Source organism: Rhipicephalus microplus, chromosome X, assembly GCF_043290135.1.
Source record: "Rhipicephalus microplus isolate Deutch F79 chromosome X, USDA_Rmic, whole genome shotgun sequence".
Classification (NCBI taxonomy): Eukaryota; Metazoa; Arthropoda; class Arachnida; order Ixodida; family Ixodidae; genus Rhipicephalus; species Rhipicephalus microplus.
Genome location: NC_134710.1, coordinates 240,690,904 through 240,713,902, shown reverse-complemented (window position 1 = coordinate 240,713,902; position 22,999 = coordinate 240,690,904). Strand labels below are relative to the sequence as shown.

At 46.6% G+C, this 22,999-nt stretch overlaps 1 pseudogene; it reads right to left on the bottom strand.

Annotated features, from left to right (window-relative positions):
- Positions 1 to 8,667: 8,667 nt before the first annotated feature.
- LOC142775199 (uncharacterized) lies at positions 8,668 to 22,554 on the bottom strand (annotated as a pseudogene).
- Positions 22,555 to 22,999: the final 445 nt, after the last annotated feature.

Below are 22,999 nucleotides of genomic sequence, written 5' to 3'. Positions count from 1 at the left end.
CGACGCTTTGTCCCGTTGCCCGCTCTCGCAAAGTGACGAAGTGTCACCTTCCATCTGTTCATCACCGCCCGCCAAAGTGACCAAACAGACGGCAGCTGCTTCAAAACAGTTAGTTGCCTCGGCGGACCTTCTTTCGTCCACAGATCTCGTCTCGCCCCAGCATGTCGATACCTACTGCCGCACAATCATCGATCGGCTCACTGGCTTATCGCGTGCTCCAAACAGCCGCCTAAGACGACAACTTGCCCGTTTCAAGCTTCAAGAGGGAACATTATGTCGGCAAATTTACCATCCTCTCGGTAACCAATGGGTTCCCGTCATTCCTCGCTCACTTCGTCTGGCAGTTCTACAAGCGTTTCATGACGATGCGACAGCTGGCCACTTAGGGTTCCACAAGACCTACGACCGCCTCAGGACTCGCTGCTTTTGGCCTGGCCTCTCCACTTCTGTCGCCAAGTACGTCGCTTCCTGCGCGTCATGCCAGCACCGAAAACGTACCACGTCTCTTCCCGCGGGGCCATTGCAACCACTGCCGTGCCCGTCCACTCCCTTTGAATTTGTGGGCATAGACTTATACGGACCTCTTCCGCTTACGCCAGCCGGTCACCGTTGGATTGTTACTGCCGTAGACCACCTTACTCGCTACGCGGAGACGGCAGCTCTTTTATCTGGTGCTACCTCTGAAGTAGCCGATTTTTTCCTTCGCGCCATTATTTTACGACATGGCGCACCGCGTGTGCTCCTTAGTGACCGTGGCAAGACATTTCTTTCACAAGTCCTTGCTGAAGTATTACAGGCCTCTAACACCATCCACAAGACCACATCAGCGTATCACCCAGAAACTAATGGTCTGACTGAGCGTTTTCACCGAACTTTGTCCGACATGATCTCTATGTACATGCAACCAGATCACAAAAACTGGGACACAATACTTCCTTTTGTCACGTTGGCATATAACACTGCCATAGAGCGTACAACGAATTTCAGCCCTTTTTTTCTCGTGTATGGCCGTGTACCGACTTTTGTTCTGGACACCACCTTTTTTTCCACATCTTCCTATCCATCTTCATCTCTCCCGGAAGAGTTCGCCGCTCGCGTCGCCCGCTGCCGTGAAATCGCCCGCGCCAACACTGCTACCATTCAGGACAAGAGAAAAATCGACCTTGATGCGAAGCGTCGAGTTGTTGTGTTCCGCCCAGGCGACGAAGTCCTTTTGTGGACACCTGTTCGTGTACCTGGGCTCTGCGAAACATTCCTTCACCGATATCTCGGTCCATACACCGTCATGGAACGAACATCTGAAGTCAACTATCGCGTTGCTCCTGTCAACGCGGCTTCTGATCGTCGTCGCCGCCACACCGAGATCGCCCACGTCTCTCGACTGAAACGATATATTCGGCGTCCCAACCCTTTCTAACTTGCTGCCCTCTTTCGCGAAGGGGGGAAAATAATGTGAGCGCTGACTATGTACTTCATCTTCATCTGTATGACCAAACCATTGTAGTGATCATCATCGTATGTCACGCGGGCTGGCTCTCTGGCTCGTGCGTCTGGATTAAAAAAGAGAACCTGGTTGCTGCCGTACCGGACGTGGTCTCATAATATATATATATATATAAGGTCTTCGAAAATAATTTTTGTTGAAAGTTTTCGCTCCTCTTTGTTCCTTCCCCTGTCCTTTGTCTCTCAGTTCTTGCGCGCCACTTTATTAGCTTTAATTGACTTCTTTGTTTGATACTACTTCCAGGAACTCACTTACGCTGCAAGAGTCTTTGGCCTACCTGTTTTTCCAGTGCATTACGGCACACCTTACACGATATTTCATACATCTCCCTGCATTTGGGCAAGCACTGGGATGTGCAGTCCCAGTGTTACTCGTTTGATTTCAATAAAAGACTACAAACAACTTTGCTTTTACCAGTTGCCAAGGTATGGTATTTTCCACGCACCTAATAAAAGAGTACTTGTGCATTCGCAACAGGTTACTGAACCACTGGCCTACGTATGTTAATGCTGGTGCTCTACAATACAAGTTCAACGGGTCATTTTTTGGAAAGCTTTGCAAAAAATAAATAAATGGAAGGCAGCGAGAAAGATCAAATTTGAAAATCGATTGGTTGATGTTTGATTTGTGGTTGCGTAATTTGATGATGAACATCAAGTACAGAAGTCAGCAGCCGAAGTCAGCAAGAGAGCATATACCACCGACATTTGCTCACTATTTTGAATATTAACTATGGTTGTCATAGTTCCGGCATGGATTTGTAACAGTGTACTCCTGCGAAGCCAACCAGTGTACTTACTGTAGCGATAATGTTCTAGCTATAAAAATCCCTATTTTCTAAAAAAACAACTGCATGCAGTAAAAATAAAAAAATTGAGGTTTGTTCTGCGCTTTCTCTTGACCCCAACTGCTAGCAGACGTTCGCGTAAGAGATGTGCAGAATTATTTATTTGGAGGGAGACCTACCGGTCAGTCGCTAATTTGTGGGTGCCAAACTTGACCTTGGTGCGTTTCGGCATGCACTTGAACAGCGATAAGATGCTGAATAAAGATAAGAGTAGCCACCCCCACCCCCCATAAATAGGATCAGTTAAAGATTGAAAATGAGTAAGAACCAATGCATATTGGGAAACAGTGCGCATATATGCTAATTGCGGAAATAAACGTCGAAATGCTAAAAGGCGCTGCTGTCCCAGTGTGCAGCTCACGCGTACGACATACAAATGTTAGAGTAGGTACGCTAAAATACCCATGTAACGTTAACGTGCGAAAGCGCATTACCTTCAAACAGCTGAGAATAGGCTGCTGTCCGCGTTTACCTCGCGACACAAATAAGCGAAATTGCTCACAGCACACGCACGTGCGAGGGACATACGTAGGTTTCGATAGCTGAAGACAGCCTCATCGCGCTGGTATCCACGAATTTCGGTCACCGGAACACCCGTGCTTTACGGCGAAGCACTAAAATGACGCACGACCACACGTTAACTTACCTTGCGGAACGGCGCACGAAGAACCAAAGTCGGAGCCGAAAGCGCCCACCGCGATTGTTTCGAGTTCATGAAGGCCTGCAAAGTATTCGCTCACCAAACACATGCGCAAACAAATGCATATGATGCACAAAAAAAGTTCGAAGTTCGGTCGACGGTTTACAAAACAACCTGGTAGCTCTATACTCCACGAAAAAAAAAAAAAGCTCGCCTTCTTGCGGTGGCGCTGTGGTGCAATGGGTAAGGTATCTGCTTCGCGTGGATGTGGTCTCGAGTTCGATTCCAGTGCTGAATGTGATTGACATGTTAATCTCGCTGATGTAGATGAATGTGTTAATATCGTTCTTCTGCTTACCTGCAAAATCCACCGTTTATACATAGTATCCACCGCCAAATCCGCGAGAAAACGCTCACCAAAGCATAATATTATACTCTTTTCCTTTTCCGCAACCATGTAAAGGGCAGGCCACCTGCGGAAGAGTTACGGGTCACACCTAGCCAAGAAAATTTTCACTTAAATCCCGGCTATTCTGAAGGCTACTTAGAATAGGGTCACTTCCCCTGGGACACGGCCACGGAGCCGCGTAACGAGCCTACTGTAAGCGGCCATAATTTCACCCGATTTCATGCCTGCCAGCGTGTACTTGCAACTCCAGAAAACGCTCCATGTGCTGGCAACACTGGTAAAAAAAGCGAACATGGCTGCGCTTAACTGAGTCAACGGGGCACTTTGGGGACTATACTTTCGCTTGGCACTCTGTTTCTTGACTGTGGCGTCGAATCATGTTGCTTTGTCAAAGGTGAATGTTAGCTGGCCGCAGACAACCTCATTCTCATCGGCATAAATGATTTTACTCGCCAAACAGCGGAAATAGCAGCACTGTGCGCGCAAACATTGAGCCTTTTCAGGAAACCGCATCAAATTTACTTCAAGTTGAACAGCCTGTCTAGTGAGCCAGAGTTTGAAGAAGACAACTGCTCATGTGTAACGGGCCTCAACGAAAGGTGCCAGCACGTTTGCGCTGCGTTTCTACAACTGCTACAAGCAAGTCCTTGACAGTTTTTGAGGTAACTATGCAGCAACTCGTGCTGCGCAATTGCATGTATTCCACTGAGTTCCGTCGTTTTGTCAAAAGCTGAATACGCACGCTGTTCATGATTATGAGCAGCATGCGTAGATTCAATTCTAATAGTAGTGCTCCTTTATTTTCGATCATGATCCATCTTAAGTTTCTATGAATAAGGCCGTGTGCGTCTGTACACTCGCTTCTTGGTGTTAGCAGTAGTTAATATTCAAAGCAAATATATGCACACGCATTGCGCACGCTACGAATGCATAGAGATGATCTATGTGCACACGAACATACAGGCACCGTACAAGCGATGCACGCGTGTGCGTTTTTTGCGCGTGAATGTACACACATTTGAAATAAAAAAATGTTTGGAGGTGAGGGAAGGATTACAGCAGCTCAATCTGAGAATAGGTACAGCACCACAACTTCTACAGAAAACAAGTATATGCGAAAAATACAGCCACACACGTAACAAAAAATATTTCTTAAAGCTCTTGCTAACATCAACAAACTGTACTCCGTGCCTATAGAGAATCCCGAATACTGATAAGAATGTGCACATGCTAAATATTAGTGTACTCACCGAGGATAACTAGGTAGTCGTGAGTGAACTAATTAGAATTAACTACCGCAGTGTCCGCCCCCTTCTTTCCAATGCGCAAGTTCCTGGTTTGCACCATTCTCCGTCGCGCGTCGTATACCCTTCGGAAAGTGATCAAATGGTACGTTGTCATCTTTACATCCCAATATCACACACATTGCGGCACACTTCAATGGTCTCTGGACATCGCTTACTTGCCCCTCCGCGGTGGTCTAGTGGCTAAGTTACTCCGTTGCTGACTGGTCACGGGATCGAATCCCGGCCGCAGCGGCTGCATTTCCGATGGAGGCGGGAATGTTGTAGGCCCGTGTGCTCAAATTCGGGTGCACGTTAAAGAACCCCAGGTGGTCGAAATCTCCGGAGCCCTCCACTAAGGCGTCTCCCATAATCATATGGTGGTTTTGGGACGTTAAACCCCACTTATCAATCAACATCGCTTACTTCTTTTTCGTGATCGCGCGTATAGCATGGCGAAAATAAAGGATCTATGCGACCGCTTCTCAACGCACGCAATGTAGTAATATACTTCCTCAGAAGGTTGACCATGCTCATGGCCTCTGAGATCTTTGAGGCCATGCCCTGTTAGCGCCGTTTCTAGGTGCACCTGTCAGGTGGCGAAAGCTGAGTTGGAGTTCTAGCCAGGATTCTAGCAACATCGAGGCGGAAATGTTGTAGGCCCGTGTACTCGTATTTGGGTGCCCGTTGAAGAACCCCAGGTGGTCGAAATTTCTGGAGTGCTCCACTATACGGCATCTCTCATAATCATATAGTGGTTTTGGGACGTTAAACTCCATATATCAATCATCAATCAGGATTGTAGCCAGGATTTGACTAAATGAAGTTACGTGATGGTACGCAATTTTTATTCACGTGAGTGTAGTTACATGATTTTTTCAGGCACATGACTATAGATGACTATAGTTGTTACATAACGTTGCGTGATTTTAGTTTAATGACTAAGTGTAACGAGTTGTCACGATATCTTTAGTTCCATGACTAGTTATTCCGGGATGTTACATAGTGCTTAGTCGAGTAACAGACATAACCATCATAGTTTCTGCATTACACGACCGACAAATCGGCGCACGGGTAGTGGGAATGAAGCAGAAGTTGAAGACCATGATGCTAGCTGACAACTTTGTGGGTGTGAGCCTTATTTAAGGTATAATCATCATCAGCTTTCATATGGAGGCTGGGGATTGATCGATTGATTGATTGATTGATTGATTGATTGATTGATTGATTGATTGATTGATTGATTGATTGATTGATTGATTGATTGATTGATTGATTGATTGATTGATTGGTATGTGGGGTTGAACGTCCCAAAACAATCATATGAATATGAGAGATGCCGAAGTGGAGGAATCCGGAAATTTCGACCACCTGGGGTTCTTTAACGTGCGCCCAAATCTGAGCACCAGGGCCTACAGCATTTTCGCCTCCATCAAAAATGCAGCCGCCGTAGCCGGAATTTGAAACCGCGACCTGCGGTTCAGCAGCCGAGTACCTTAGCCACTAGACCACTGCGATGAGGCAGATGGAGGCCGGGGAAGATCAGAAATTCGACTGAGAGCAAAAAAAAAAAAGTGAACAAGTTAACGCGTAAGCCTTAAATGGCCCCTCACCAGGTCTGACGATTTTGAGCTGACGAGCGCGATTCATACTGGGCGTCCATGACCCCGTCGACTAAAGTTCGCAACGCTACACGCCACGGGAATAGTTCGAGTTTCAAGCTGAACGCTGGTTGCCTTTGTCGTGGGCGCACACCCATGGGATAAGGCAATGTCGTATGACAATGAATGGTCCTACATTCTTGAGAGTGCTTTGACATCGCTCCAGTGTACGCAAGCACCTATGCTCTGATGTCGCCCACAGTAGCACGTGATACAACTATAATTATTTGACACGTGCATAGTTGGTGTAATTTGTTGCTTGAATAGATGAATAAAACCTGAGTGCAAAAACAAAACACACAAACTGAATGTGTGCATAATTTAATTTTGATATTCACTGTGAATGACAGCCACATTAAAGACTAATCTGCCTCCGTTTCACACAAGTTCGTATTCTCGCACTTTTCGCATCGTGCAGACCCCCCATCTCACCCTATTCACAACGAAACTAGTAATTCTCTGCCACGTTCCAGCGCTCATCAGGCTCATTCATTATCCCTGCGTCAAACAAAATGTTCATGCCACACTAGCTGGCTGATGATACCACTAGACTAGGGTCCGTACCAGTGTTACAGCTTTCATGCTCAGTAATAGGTGGAAAGTGAAGTGGTCGATGAGAGCGCATTCGACATAACTTGCAGCGATGAAGCGCAGCCTGAGAACGCCGACACAACAACACTTGCGTCTCGGCACTCGGGCTGCTTCGGGCACGTCATGCGCTCGTCATCTTGTATGCGTATCGCATGTTCGTGCGTGTGCATCATAGAATCCTCCTGGTCACGTGCCGAAGATGGCAAGGAAGTGATTTAATTGAATCGCAAAGGCTACACGGCGCGAGTGGCAAGGGCGTCAAGCCCTCGCATCGTGGTTTCGTGCCGGTTCAACACAATAGTTCTCTTAGCTTTTGATTAACTGATTAGAAAAAATATCTTGTCGCATAATGCTGTTTATTGGGCGCGCAACAACTTCCACCGTCTAACCGAAATCCGTTACGTCACCTGGTGAGGGGCCCTTTAAGAACCAGCGAAGCTGGTCGATATTAGGGGCCTTCTTGGCTGACGCTAGGTTTTTCTTTGGCGCGAAAAAGTAGGGTCGAAAGGCAGCCTGTCACAGACCTTGCCAGAATGTCCAAACTCTAGCGCCAGAAACTAATCTGCAAACCTGGTTTCGGCAAACCCCGGTAGAAACGCGGCCTTTTCGTGGCTTACTCGGTTCCAAAGCGGCTACGATGTCTGTATTCTATGTCCCTTTTGCAGTCCCAAACGTAGAAAACGAGGTGAAAAAATTGCAACATATCCACGGAGTGAATGATGATGAGTGGGGCGAAGCTTCGGAGGGCTTTATCGGTAAACCACAAATCCTTAGTCTGTCCGTCCTTCCGGCCACTCGCACCTGCTGAGTGAGTCATAGAACTAGGCAGTCACGTACCAAGAGAGACATGCATATACAGACCCACGGCTTAAGGAGCTTCGCCCCTAATACGTTTAGCGCACAATTGTCATGCGAGCCAAAGGCAGAACGGATGTGTGACTGAATGGAAAAACAAGGTAGGCGACAGTTCAAAACAGATAGCTTTAATATATCAATAAATCTAGAAATTATTTCTTTCTGACGTCCCTTGAATCAATAGCTTGCGTCATCAATTGTGCCGCAAAGGCGGGACACACTAGTAGAGAATAACGCCCCTGTTCTTCGTATTTTCGGGGGTTTTTTAGGGGCCCTTGACAGGAACACGGCTTTCACCTATAGGACTCGTCATAGAAGAATGCATGATTGATTTGATTGATTTGTGGGGTTTAACACCCCGAAACCACCATATGATTATGAGAGACACCGTAGTGGAGGGCTCCGGAAATTTTGACCACCTGGGGTTCTTTAACGTGCACCCAAATCTGAGCACACGGGCCTACGACGTTTTCGCCTTCATCGGAAATGCAGCCGCCGCAGCCGGGATTCGGTTCCCGCGACCTGCGGGTCAGCAGCCGTATACCTAGGCCACTAGACTACCACGGCGGGGCACTGCAGAAGCGGCGTGTCAGCGTGTCGGAACTATCGACGTCCATACCATTTCGACACATGACCAAAGTATATGTAAACTGATAGCGTCACTTCCGCAGAAGCCCACGTGTCAAACCGGTGGCTAGTTGCTGCAACAGTCGCCATCTATGCAAGAAAGGAACAAACAAAATTTTAAAACATGGCGTCACAACCGCATGCGGAAACGACGTCACGTTTTAACACGATGCGCGCGAAATTATGAACTTTTTCGACAGGGCTCCACTCCTCACTTTTTTATAGCTGCACGTTGTTTTTCTAACATCTATCACGGCGCCATGAAGGCAGCCTGCAAGATAATGGGAAGACGAAAATAACAGATTAGATAAATAAGGTGCATTTTATTGGCGAAATATTGTAGTTGAACAAGGTATTACCCCAAAATATATGACACAGAAATCAGAAGTAGCGTAACAGTTAAGCATGTACAAAAACCTTGCCCACAATATAAACTAAATTACAAATTCACTGGTGATTATTTTCACAACCTGCAACAACACTGACAGCAACCTTTCACCCACAGCTTTTATAAACAATTATGTGCAACAATTTCACGGAAAGCAATTTTATGAAAAGGTAAAGCAATGTTAATATATACGACAAACACGGTATTTGTAGATATCTTGGTGACATACATGAGCATTTAGACAGGTGTTCCATTCACCAAAGAGTAGGAAGATGGCCCTTTAAAAAGGAACTGCATCAGCAACTGCTCGAAGATGTCTATAACTGATTCTCTCATGTCCTTGTCAGACACAATTTTTGTTCCCTTGGTTTTTTTTTCCCTAAAATTCTCGAAGATGGGCAAGTAGCAATACTGCTGTATATGGGAGCCATACATCAGTTTTCAGTTTATTTCAGTTTATTTATTTTTACTTTCGTACAAAACATACACGCTTACATAAACATACTGAAGGAGGTCCCAGAGCACTTGGCTGAAGGGGGACCTCCTGTCAGAAAATGTGATAAATATGCACAAAAAATGCAGCAACGTGGAATAAGTTATACAAATAAATGAAATACAGACTAAAAAACAAATTTTAACAATCATAAGTACAACAAAACACTGCAAACAGCATATAAAAAATAAAAGAAAAACACAAATATTATTGACGAAACGAACAGAGGAACAAAAAAAAAGCAAGAAAAAGATGAGTGGCTGTGGCACCATTAAGAGTGCACCGATGACTACCTTTTGGGTAAGACCTGCGGCATTTCCTCACGGCACCATGCTGTTCAACCTTGTGTGAGTCAATCATGTCAGACAAGCATATTCAGCGCAGAGTATGACAGCACGAAATGTTTACCTTCACACGTGCATGTAACTTTGTAAATGAGAGATGCCTGTATGCTACGTGCATGCTGGGCAACTGTTATATAATGAGACGTCCCCCGCTACGCCACCGCTTGCCAAAGAGAGGGAAGACCACGCAATCCCTTGTCTATCCGGTTCCCTCTTGGCTATGTGTCTCAATCACTTTCCGCATACAGGGATTCGTGCTGGGACCGGGAAGAAGGAGACGCTACGACCTGTTTCTGTTTACTGATTCATTAAATTTAATACTAACTGCAAACATCGTATAGTCGCGTACATCAACCACTACACAAAATTATAACACATGATTTAGACACTCGCGACGTTCGACACAGGGCCGGCACATAAAGAAGGTAACTGCAACAATACAAGGGTATGCATAAAAAAAACACACGACGACACAAATGATAAAGTCATTAATTAATAAAACCGCGCAAAGTCTCAATATGCCCCATCCCTTCCCGCAAAGCTCGTTTAAGTAAGGGAGGTGAAGTTCGTCTCACAGAATGTCCATGTAGTTGTGGCCTCGGAGTGAGCTGCTCGAGTCGGGGCCGAAGGTTGGTTCTTGGCGTCGAGGTCTGATCTGCCAATTTGTCAGCGTCTTCGTCGTCTTCGTCATCGTCGCCTACGTCGCCTACGTCGTGCCTCTCAGTGATTTCCATCTTAGCCGCCTCCTATCCCTAACTTTCATTCCTCATCGTACCGTCCTTGCCCCGGTCATCATCTCATCGCCTCTCATCGCTATCTCTTCGCACCGTTATCTTCCTTTTCCGTTCTCTCTCTCCATCATCTCGAGCTCATCGCATCGTATCTCTCTGACTCTCCACGCATCGTATCTCTGAATCCTTTTTTGTAGGACCCGACTCCGCCCCTCCATGGCACCTAACCAATTGCCACTGTTGACACGACCCATTTCTCTGTCAGTCGGCGTGTGTCATCTTCAACGGCCGCTCCCGTGGCCCACACCAGTAGAACACCCTCTCCCAAACAAAGCCGAGCAAGTAACAATGTACAAACTCAAGCCTCAGGGAGAAAGATGGGCGAGCCGTCCGAAGACACTTTAATTACGGGTGAATAATGGTCCCGATACTTCCGACAAAGTGCTTCGTCTGTAATGGCCAACGTCCGGTGTTTGCAGTGTTGTGCCAAAAATGTTTTCGGCCGAACCAATTGTCCCGGTTTCTGGTACTTGATGAGCCGATGTCCAGAACGAGTCTCGACGTCTCCATGCAGCTCGGTGTCTCCCGCAAAATTCTCCGTAGCCGGCGCTTCTTCGTCATTCAATGCTACGGGTGGCCATCCGCGCAGAACGCAGTAATGAGCCCTGGAGCCACCGAGGCTGACGAAAAGTCAGGTCAGACCCCGCACAGGTTCTGCGGCAGGGTCGCATTCCCCGAACCAACAAAAGGTCCTCTGCTGCTCCCCCATGCCACAACTCTGAAGGGTGCGCGCGGATTATCTCCACCGTACACTGGCGCCGCCTGGTCCTCGTGTTTGCGCGGGTGAGCCCGCGAGAATAGTAGAAATAATCCTTCCAGGTACTCCACTCCGGAATGCCCATTCGTTACACCGAAGGTTTTCTTTTCCTTTTTTTTATGCGTGGGTTTAAGAAACGAGTGAAAACATCTTGAAAGGACCGGGGTTCAGTCCATGTTTGCGGGGACATCACATAAGCTGATCATAATCGTATAGGAAGACCTCGAATGCCTATAGTGCTATCGGTGGCATGGTTACACATTCTGCTCAGATCAGCAAAGGAATATGCCTTGCTCGTTAAATCTATCAGCAATATATGCAAGGAGGACACACTGAAGACTCGAAATTGATGAACACAATATTTCACACGTTTAATCACAAGCAAAAACAAAGGCTTAGGCTCACAAGGGCTCATTTCGTGTTCTTTGGTTCTCCGACCAGTACCATATCTCCTAAATACTGAGCTTTCCCTTTGTGCTTTGTATCGCTAATAAACAAAATATGCAAGCTGTATGTTATTGACAGTGTAAGAAAATAGGCCATGTCTGGCATTTATACATTTATACAAAATATAGAAACTCCTACCATGATACAAATACAGTAAGTCACATGCTGAAAGTATACAGAAGTTGTATTTAAAAAGATGGTACCTTAGCCAAGGTAATAGAAAAGCACTCTCTTGGAAATAAATATTAGCAGGAAAGTTAGAGTAATTATCTACGCCGCAAACACCCCTAAAGATGCGGTTTCTTTATCCAACACTAAAAGTGTTGTTCTATTTCAGAAGCACTCGTACTGATATATTTATACTTCTTGAAAGGGATGATGCGTACTGCAGTTTTAATGAACAATTTACAAGGGCTCCGTTTAGAAGCTTTCTCAAAGAACTCATGCTTCAACTCACAGTGTATTCCAAGTTTCTTGAAGTCATATTTTGACACCATGTAGGGATATTTCAAAGTCTCAAAGCCTCTTTTTGTACAGACATCGTCTGATGCAGTACAGTAGGGAGACATACAATAAACACACTACGCATTCCGGAAAGTTGCAGCCACAAGTGCTAAAACATTTCACATAACAGAAAAACACTATCTTCAGACGTAAAATTCTTTGACAAAATAATAAACCTGCTGCCTGGCAAAAGTGCCTTTTAGCTAGAATTCACAATGCCACTTTACAGATTGATTCTGAACACGTCACTCCTACTATGTGTGCCTATAACAGTTCAGTCTTATAACCTACACTTCTAACTTCTGCCTAGAGATATATTTTAGTATTTCTTGCATCTCTAAAAGTGAGTGCACAGCTGAGAAATTTCAGCACCACAGCCTTTTGTTTAAGCTTACAGAAGCTGAACCATAACACACAATAACTCCACATGAATATTTCATATCAAAATATTCACTTTTCATGTTTAATATACTGAAAAAGTAACTATCTGTATAGACACCACACTTTGCAAGTCAACAACACCACAACGTACTGGAACCAAAAGCAAACTAGAGATTTATACTTCCTAATTTCTTCTGCAAGAAAACACTTTACCCTAAGGGTGTGCAAATACAGAAGAAATACAGAAGTTTCATCTCCAAATTAATTAGCGTCGAATAGTGGCCAAAACTGGCAAATGCTCAGGATTTTGTTGAAAAGTGAGAGAAACAAGAAAGAAATGCAATCCACACATGTCCTCGAGCACAAGACGCGGTGACTGCGAATGAAACACTACAAACTGTGGAGCGAACACACAAACTGTTCTACATGACATTGATTCAAACTCCATTGCCATCTTACTATGGTGTGTCCTGCATTGAAAACGTGCACTCACCAGGCGCTTCAGTAGCGCGGATGGGACGGTTTCGCGAAGTATTTTGGCGATACTTGAATAAAGTGCAGCTCCTTGCACTTAGCACTATTTCAAAGGATCATCCTTTCTTGGGGTCAGGAGCCCAGTCAAGTATCTTGAACCTCTTCACTGTGAGGCCTAAGCTCAATAGTGTTTATTTTAACGCCAGCAGTTCGACGGTCTCTCACACAGTTCTGTTACCTTTTCTGTTAGAACTGTGGCGTGCTTAAATTACATAATCTCTTTTAGAATGAACACGTGCTCACTTTTCTGCCACTACTAAGATTTAATAGAAGGCTTTCAGTAACGACGTTAGCTTTCGCTTTAGCAACCTCGCTCTAACAAAGTTGCACTGTCAGCATTTGTAACACTTTGAATATGCAACCAGTCAAATTATTCGAAATTTCGAATACTAGCTCTTCGTAGGTCAAGCCAAATCGTTTTATTGAGAATTATCCGAATCGTATTCAAAACTCGATTATTTGCACACCCCCATGTGATGGTTACGGACGTTCGTCACTATGTTTGTTTATAGCGGACGAGAAAGGATTAACATGAGCAATTTTGGCGAACAAAGGAAGCTTTATATTGTACACTAGAGAAGGAAAAGGCAGGAGAAAATAAAACTATATATATCCAACCCTATACGCCAAGCATCACACAACATGCACGAGAGTCAGACCACCATTAATCTGCGCAGAGTTCGCGGCTACGCTAACTCAGTGTCCAGCGCGTATAGTTCTCGGTTCGTAAGAAGAAACCGCTGTCTCACAGTTTGGGTCCCCGTCGTCCCGACATGATGCGGTCGTCGACTTGCGCGAGGGCAAAGGTGGCACGGCTGGAACGGCTGACGGCACACGGATGCGCTACCGTGTGCAGCGCTGTTGAGTCGGACGTCGCGGCTAACCCAGCAGTCGGGGTCGCAACTCCTGAGTTCCAGGATCAGGCCATGGCTCACGAGGACCACACCCGGTAGGCCTCGCCCACGAACCTGCTCCCGGCCACTGCACCCAGGCAGGAGCCGTTCAGCAGGCCCCGTCCTTGGACCTTGTACAGGCCGACGGACTCGACCTCGAACAGACACACCGGAGCTCGACCTGGCCGACACGCACGGGTCCCACGTCCGGCTCAGGAACGCTGCCAGGAACTCGTCCTCTCGAGTGGCGCACCGCTTCCTCTGCCTTCGTGGCCTCAACCCTCGAGCTCTCTTTTTCGCACGTTCTTTCTTCTTCTCCTCTTCTTTTTCGTCCCTTGTTGTCGCCTTCGTGCCACCTGCCCTTCGCTTGTCTTCTTCAGTTTTGGTTTGACGTTCCTCGGCGTCTTTAAGTCCTTTTTTTCCACAAATCGTACCTAACACACAGTGCTTTCGTGTCCTTTCCTTACAATATCCCCCTGCTCAAGAAAGTTGTTTAGGGGGAAAACAACTTTTTACAAGCGCACGGGGTGGAGTAAAGAAAAGCAAAAGAAATAGCAAAAACAATAACATTATATACAGAAGTCCATTGCATTTGGGAAAGGGTGACAACATAGAAAAAAAATGTTTGCCACCACTACACGCTACCCAGCGGAGAAGTCAAATGCGGCTGAGGTAGTCGGCACCTATGTTGTCGGAGCCCTTAATGTACTCAACCACTAAGTCAAACTCAGTACGCAACAGGCTCCCTTTCGTGGTATTTCTTGAGAAGGTTAATGTGAAAAAGACTTCTCCGAGTTCCGAGATCTATCTGGTAGTCATAGTCACTGCATTTTTCAAGCACTGTGAAGGGTCCCTTCCATGTCAAGATCAATTTATTCTTATCTGATGGTAGCAACAGTAGTACTTTGTCTCCGGGTGATAGGTGTCGAACGCTTGCTTTCCTATCGTAATAATCCTTCTGTGTCATTTTCGCCTTCAGGAGTTCTTCGTGCGCTACCTTGCAGGTGTCTTGCAGTCGCTCCTGGAGATCTATAACATACTCGTATGTTGTTTTCCTTTCAAGATCGATGTTGGCCCCTGTCCACAGCTCCTTAAAGATCGACATTGGCCCGCGTACAAATCTGCCGTAGAGGAGATTGAACGGCGCGAATCCAAGGCTCGTTTGGGGAACTTCGCGGTATGCAAAGAGCAGGGGAGCCAAGTATCTGTCCCAATGTTGCGGCCGTTCTTGACACATGTGGTGAACCATTTGTTTGAGAGTACCATTAAATCTCTCCACAAGTTCGTTGGCCATGGGGTGATAGGCCGTTGTGGGTAGCTGACGAAATGAAAGTAGCCGACCGAGTTCCTGCATGAGACTCGAGGTGAACGACTTTCCACGGTCGCTCACTATCTCACGGGGCACTCCAACGCAGGAGAACATCTCTACTAGTGCTTCGGCTATGCGCTCTGTCTCGATGCTCGGTAGTGCCACCGCATCCAGGTAACGCGTAGCGAAGTCTACCATCGTTAAGACATACTTGTTGCCCTTGGATGACATTAGTGACAGAGGGCCAATAATATCGATGGCGACCCGCTGAAAAGGTGTGTCTATGATAGGCATATTTCCCAATGGAACTCGTCCGACGAGGTGTTTAGGCACGGTCCTCTGACATATGTCACACGACTTCACGAACCGTATCACATCAGCCTGTACACCCGGCCAATAAAACTCTGTAAGGACAGGGTCTGTTGTCCTTCTTTGCCCTTGGTTACCAGACAGAAGGCCTTCATGAGCCATCTTCATTACGATGTTCCGAAGATCCTGGGGTACTACAAGTTGCTCCAAGTCTCGCCTTCCTGCCGTGCGGTGGCGCCGGAAAAGAATGGCGCGTACCAGCACAAACTCAGTGACTGTTGGCTTCTTAGATATGATCTTCCCCAATGCGGCGAAGCAGGTTTCCAGCGTGGGATCTGCATGCTGTAAATTCTTTAGTGCTTCCCGGCTGATATTCAGGGGTTGAATCCGAGGAAGAATCAGTTCACTGGGCTTTTTCCTTTCTTTTCCTGCAGCCGCCGACATGTCATCTTGTCCTCTTCTATCTGATGAGGTTGCATCTTCAGGTTCTTCTTCAGTGCATACTGGATCACGGTGAATCTGTGCTAGTTTTGGTCGTCCTGCTGGCTGCTTCGGGACTGGTTGGGGAGCTGACAGTGCACCAGCAATGTTGCCAAGCACGACTTCATACAATGGATTCTCCATACAAAAAGCAAGCACCTGACCCTTGAAAAACGGAGAATCTATGTACACCTCTGCTTCTGGTAAATCTTTTTCAGATCGGTCCAATAAGCGAATGGTACGGGTGTTGCCAGTCAAGTTGCAGTCAGGAACTAGTGATCGTTTCACCACTACTGTATTGCAACCGGTTTCCCGCAATACGGTAACCAGCTTCCCTTCGAGATAGCCCTTTACAGTTGGCATCTGTTTGGACCCGTTATCGCAAGTTGCGTTGCTTTGGGTCTCATCACACATGTCATGACAATGTTTCTCATCCTGATTGTCAGGTGCATATTCCATTGATTTCTCATGCTGCGCTTTCTGGTATCCCAAGACGGAACATGATGCCTCCCTACGTTTTCCCGAATTTGAGGGACAGCTATCGGATCTGTGCCCTGACTTCTTACAGATCCAGCACGACGTCGACTTGGGCGCTCGAGACTTTGTGCAGCAATCGGAAGCACGATGACCCGGCTTGTTGCACAGAAAACAAAGCGGTTTTCTTTCGCTTTCGCTGACAGTGTCAACTTTAGCTGTGGCCATCGGTTTTCCTTTTTCGTCTTTTCCTCTAGTGAGATTCACAATTCCCTGGGCTTCCAAATAGTGCTCAGCTGTCGTTGCCAACGTGTCCAAATTATGACATCCTCGCTCCTTCAGGAAGATAGCCAACTTCTCGTCGCACCGCCTGAGGAATCGCTCGGACACCATCTAGTCTCGCAGTGCATCATATGTTTTGGGAGTTTTCGCCAGCTCCTGCCAATGGTCGAAGTATCCACAGAGACGTCCCGCGAACTGTCGACCTGTCTCAGTATTCTCGGACCGGGCATCCCTAAACTTCGTGCGGTATCCCACCTCTGTATAACAGAATCGCTGTAGGAGCGTCTGCTTGAGCTTTGCGTAGACCGTAGAGTCTTCTGCAGACATCCGTCCTACCACGGTCAAGGCTTCTCCCGTTAGACACAAGCTCAGTGACAGGGCCCACTTGTCGGTTGGCCAGCCTTGGCTCGTGGCAACCCTCTCAAATCTCTGGATGTACGCATCCAGTTCGTCCCTACTCTCATTGTAGGGCGGAATCATTTTGTGTGGGCTGCGGAAACTCTGACCACCACCCATACTATCGTCCACAAAACTCGTGCTTGGACGCTGCGCTTCTGCGACCCGACGTCGCTCCTCGAGCAGGAGCCTATCAGCCTCCATGCGAGCTATTTCACGCTCATGCTCCACCTGTGCTGCTAGACGTGCCTCCTCTCGATGTTTCGCTCTCTGGTCCCTCGTTTCTTTTTTCTCAGCGCTCACCCGTGCCAGCAAAGCCTCTCCACTCAGCCCCATCTCCTTCCCTAGCTCAACTAGCTTTCTCTTGTCGTCCATTCCCGTCTGCCACACACAAACAACGTGAGGCTCTCACATGTAACGCGAGAGCTTAGTCCTGTCGCGCGGACGCCAGATATTGTCAAGGTTACGGACGTTCGTCACTATGTTTGTTTATAGTGGACGAGAAAGGATTAACATGAGCAATTTAAGCGAACAAAAGAAGCTTTATATTGTACACTAGAGAAGGAAGTGGCAGGAGAAAATAAAACTGTATATATCCAACCCTATACGCCAAGCATCACACAATATGCACGAGAATCAGACCACCATTAATCTGCGCAGAGTTCGCGGCTACGCTAACTCAGTGTCCAGCACGTATAGTTCTCGGTTCGTAAGAAGAAACCGCTGTCTCACAGTTTGGGTCCCCGTCGTCCCGACATGATGCGGTCGTCGACGTGCGTGAGGGCAAAGGTGGCACGGCTGGAACGGCTGACGGCACACGGATGCGCTACCGTGTGCAGCGCCGTTGAGTCGGACGTCCCGGCTAACCCAGCAGTCGGGGTCGCAACTCCTGAGTTCCAGGATCAGGCCACGGCTCACGAGGACCACACCCGGTAGGCCTCGCCCATGAACCTGTTCCCGGCCACTGCACCCAGGCAGGAACCGTTCAGCAGGCCCCGTCCTTGGACCTTGTACAAGCCGACGGACTCGACCTCGAACAGACCCACCGGAACTCGACCTGGCCGACACGTACGAGTCCCACGTCCGGCTCAGGAACGCTGCCAGGAACTCGTCCTCTCGAGTGGCGCACCGCTTCCTCTGCCTTCGTGGCCTCATCCCTCGAGCTCTCTTTTTCGCACGTTCTTTCTTCTTCTCCTCTTCTTTTTCATTCCTTGTTGTCGCCTTCGTGCCACCTGCCCTCCGCTCGTCTTCTTCAGTTTTGGTTTGACGTTTCTCGGCGTCTTTAAGTCCTTTTTTTCCACAAATCGTACCTAACACACAGTGCTTTCGTGCCATTTCCTTAACCCCACTTTACATACATTTCAAACTGCTGCACACACACCATCAGTAGTGAATCAAGGTGCCTTAGATATCATTGTATTCGCCAATGTTGTCACTTTCACCCCACCGTGGTGGTCTAGTGGCTAAGGTGTTTAGCTGCTGACCTGCAGGTCGTGGGTTTGAATCCCGCCTGCGGCTACTGCATTTCCGATGTGGGCGGAAATGTTCTAGCCATATGCTCAGATTTGGGGGCACGTTAAAGAACACCAGATGGTCGAAATTTCCGGAGCCCTCCACTACGGCGTTTCTAAAAATCAAATCGTGTTTTCGGGACGTTAAAGACGACATAATAATCAAATCAGTGTTTTCACTTTCGTTGTATTATCAAGATGTAGCGTGGCTTAGGTATCATTATATTCACCAAGGTTTTCACTTTCGATGTACTATGACGACATGAGCAGCACACCGCACACAGACGAATTTCCATGCTCAGCCTCTTGGCTTGCTGTATAGCCTTATGCACCACCGCTGTCTCAAGAAAAACACTATTTTTCTTCCTTGCATACCAGTGTAACCTTATTCTGGCAAACAAGGAAAACAAATCATACACACTGACATCAAATACAGCAAGAAGTTTCCGAACTCTCTCATGAAAAAGATCACAGAGGACCTGCCGTAGCCCTTGTGTAGCAATATTTTCGATGGACAACTAAAAAACTTCCTCACATGATTCAACAAAGCGGGTCAGAAAGGGAGATGGAACTGTAAGTTCTCCAAAGTCTGATTCTGTGCTATCAGTGCCTTTTACGCTTAAGTAAAGGAGTACTTGAGTTTCATCAGAAAAAATGTGCATTTTTAATATTAATTTACATTTCTGGGATGTTCCCGCACATTGGTGGCTTTGCAAAAATTTGTTGGCCAGCCACCCTACATAAAATACCATGTTGTTCTCTTGGAGGCCAGAAGCAGAATCTAAGGATAGGTCGACAGGCATGTTGGCAAGAAGCAAGCCACTTCTGTAAGAAAGCTCAGAAGAAAAACTGACACCAGCCGGATGAGTTGCAAGCAGAGATACCATGTCTTCAGCACAATTTGAGTTTTCAGACAACTTAAATAGGTTGCTGACTAAAAGATGCCTCAAAGCCCCCTGCGACTGGCGAGTCGTTGTGTTTGCAATTCCACCGGATTTTGACCTTATTACTGCAAAAGTGTTCTCGAGTGCATCTTGGTTTAGGTGACGTGTGAGAAGGTAGTCAAAGCCATAATTAGCTTTTAAATACTCGTAGAGCATAATAACAGACCTTACAATCAAACAAAAGCCGTGAATGCAAGATGGCTGCCTTCTTCACTGAAGCACTTCAATGTTTTCGAACACCTCTATGGATTCTACCGGGAAGCCGAAGTGGACAAACATGCCCTTCATCACTGAAGCATAGGGAGTTTTCCCATATTTTTGTGAACTGTTCAGGCTGTCAATAGGCGGTGCATTCTTTCAACAAATTTTGCAGTGTGAATAGCTGCAGCTGGAAGTTTTTGGAAAACAACAAAAGTGTACATTGCTCCAGCAACACAATTACTAAAGACCTGTGCTGCTAGTTTGAGAGACATTTTGAACAGGAAAGTCAAATTAATATGTCTATTGCTTAACTTGGGAATTGACCGATTCTCATGTTACCAGTCTTCTTCATAGGTATCTATAATATATATAGTGGGCTTGGCAGCACCGTGTTCGGGCGGTTGCTCATGAATTTCTACTTTTTCGTCCAGATTGCCCTGATACGGGTTGATTCCGTCGTTGGCCCGGCGGAAGTCTCTCCACCACAAAGAAACATTGTCGCGCCGGCGCCGGACAGCCCCGTCGACGGAGAACCATCATGGAGAGCAGTGCCTCAGGTGCCCCTCCCCTACCATGTGGTCAACAGAGTGACGTCAGCGGACACGCTTTAGCTTCGGCATAAAACCCAGGGCCATCTTCAGCATGATTGATTGATTTGTGGGGTTTAACGTCCCAAAGCCACCATATGATTGTGAGAGACGCCGTAGTGGAGGGCGCCGGAAATTTTGACCACCTGGGGTTCTTTAACATGCACCCAAATCTGAGCACACGGGCCTACAACATTCCCGTCTCCATCGGAAATTCAGCCGCCGCAGCCGGGATTCGATCCCGCGACCTGCGGGTCAGCAGCCTAGTACCTTAGCCACAAGACCACCGCGGCGGGGCAATCTTCAGCAGCCTTTCAGTGGGCTTGGTAGCACCGTGTTCGGGCGGTTGCTCATGAATTTCTACTTTTTCGTCCAGGTGGGTGACAAACATTCCGTCTGCTCTATTAGAGACGGTTCGCTCACTTTAGTAGTGCTGTTAGGCCCACAGAGTCTGCTTTCTTCATTGTGTGATTGTTTGCTTGTTATTAGGCTACTAATAGCCTAATAACAACCAAACAATGTTTTGCTTGTTATTAGGTTGTTAACATCAGGTAATGTGGAGTTAAACCCTGGACCCCGCTCAGACTCAGAGTCTGGTTCCGAAACCACCTTAAACAGCTCAAGAAAATTCTAAAGGAACAAAGACTGATAAAACGCTCACTGCTCTTTCTGAAAACTTGAAACGTAGAAACCACGGTAGGCAACGCACAGGAAAGATTAACCGCCATAGAAAAAGGGTTAGCTCACCTACAGCAATGCGAGGATAAACTCGCCGAGCATGAGGTGATGATTGTAGAAATAAACTGGTGCGAGAGGTATCGGTTAAGGTAGAAGATTTGGAAAACAGGAGCCGCCGGCATAACATAATAATCTATGGCGTGGAAGAGAGTGATAACGAACAAAATGCAGATTTACAACAGCGGATTGTTAAGGGCATTTTTAAGACATCCTCATGGTGAATGTTACATCTGTAGAACGCATGCACCGAATTCGCAGGAAAACACAAAATCGCGAGCGGCCGGTAATTCTCAAGCTGTGCAATATCTCTGAAAAAATGCTAGTCCTTCGTAATTGCGGCAAACTGAAGGAAACAGCAATATCAATATCCGAAGACTTTTCCGCAGGAGTTCGGGACCTGCGCAAAAAACTATGGCAATCAGCAAAGAAAGATAAAGACAATGGCGCTAAGGTTACTCTTGTATTCGATAAACTGAAGATAGATGACTACTTGTACGTATGGGATGAAGCAAAAAATGCAAGAGTTTCTCCGAGAAGGGCACGTCACGGTCGCGGGGGCGGGTCACCATAGCAATAAAACGTGGCTTCCAATATCGTAGAGAAAAGGGTATCGCGAATCACGAAAGCGTTTGGTGCATAATATTTGCTCGCGATGCTCCAGTAACGATCAGTGGTATCTACAAAAAGCCAAATGCGTCTGATGATTACCTTTTACAAGTACATGACTATCTGGTTGATAAGGTTACCCCCGTACCAAATTAATACTTACCGGAGATTTCAATCTCGCTATTAACTGGGAAAACTGAAAAAGTACTGGAAATACCACCAACAGCGAGCAATTATGCAGTTGAATGTTCAATTTTTCATTGTCCCAGTTGGTCCAGGAACCAACCCGAATCCAAGGAAACACTCGCTCTATACTAGACCTAGCTTTTTTTTCGATAACCTATTGAGTAAAGCCACTGTGAAAGATGGAATATTTGACCACAAAATATTAATCATAACTTTTAACATTAAATGCTTGAATCCCGAACCCGATGGCACAAATTCACAGATAGCCGTGAAAGACTACACCAGAGCTAATGATGTTTGTGTTGTTGATTACCTCGACACAGCACTAGAGACTTTTTCTCTAGAGGAATGTGAGGGTGTTAATGGTATGTGGATTAAACTGAAAAAAATAATTACGTACTGTGAACAAAATTTTATCCCAATGAAACTAAAACGCACACAAGGAAAAACACCCTGGATCAATCGCCGTATTATTCACCTTAAAAGACAAACACTCCTCCTGTTTTCTTTTTGGCTGAAAACACCACTTTACAACATACTTTCGGCCACCTTTTTGTATTCTATGTGAAAGTCTATGTACATAAGGGTTCACTTCCGAGGTGCCTGTATACCTTTTGCCATGAATACAGGGGCCTTGTTTGCCTACTTTTTGCCTTGCTCGCCACTGCCGAACTCTTCAAGCCCTTCAAATCGGTCACATTAAGAATTGTATGACAGCTTTTTCTTTATGTGCATCTCATCGAAAACGATGGTGCACGCTCGCTCAAGTCTTGAGAAAGAAATTGCTCGCCTTTTTACTAGGTCAAAGATGTCTGGGCAGATCCATACCCTTAATGGCACTCGTTGAAGCCACAGCTGCAGTGATCTCACTGAAGGTAACTTCAGGACATTTCTGCAGTACTTGTAGCCCTTTGGGCTATGAAAATAAAGAGCTAAAGCAAGGGCTTTGTTTTGGCTGCACCATCGGCGACTGTGACGGCTACGGTTGCTCCTTCTCAGCTGAGCTTCGACAAGCACGCTAACAGCT